Here is a 522-nt window from a genome sequence, read left to right as displayed (position 1 = left end):
TAAATATAAATAAAGAAAAGCGTTTACATTAAATGTATTATTATTGACGAGTTTGATAAATGTTAAACTTAGGACATAACGTATTATTATTTAATCGGTGAAATAAAAAGAAGGATATTTTAGCTTTGTTAGTTTATTATTAGAGAAAAGGATAAATAGATCCCTAATCTTTTGTCTCACGGATATTTTTGTCCTTGACCATTAAAAAATATTTTTAAATCCTTGACCTTCACAAAATTTGGACGGATTAGTCCCTGACAAAGGCATTTGGACGGATCAGTCCCTGACGGAGGCATTTGGACGGAGGAACTGATCCGTCCAAATTTTGTGAAGGTCAGAGATTTAAAAGTATTTCAATGGTCAGAAACAAAAATGTCCGTGAGACCTATTTGTCCTTTCTCTTATTATTATCTTAATGATAAACAGAGAGAAACATTTTTTTTCCCTTAAGAACTAGTGATTAGGCCACGTCTTATTAAAAAATTATACTATTTTATTTCCTTTATATATATATACAAATTT

Source organism: Arachis ipaensis, chromosome B01 (genome assembly GCF_000816755.2).
Source record: "Arachis ipaensis cultivar K30076 chromosome B01, Araip1.1, whole genome shotgun sequence".
In the NCBI taxonomy this organism is placed as follows: domain Eukaryota; kingdom Viridiplantae; phylum Streptophyta; class Magnoliopsida; order Fabales; family Fabaceae; genus Arachis; species Arachis ipaensis.
This window is presented reverse-complemented; position numbering follows the sequence as displayed.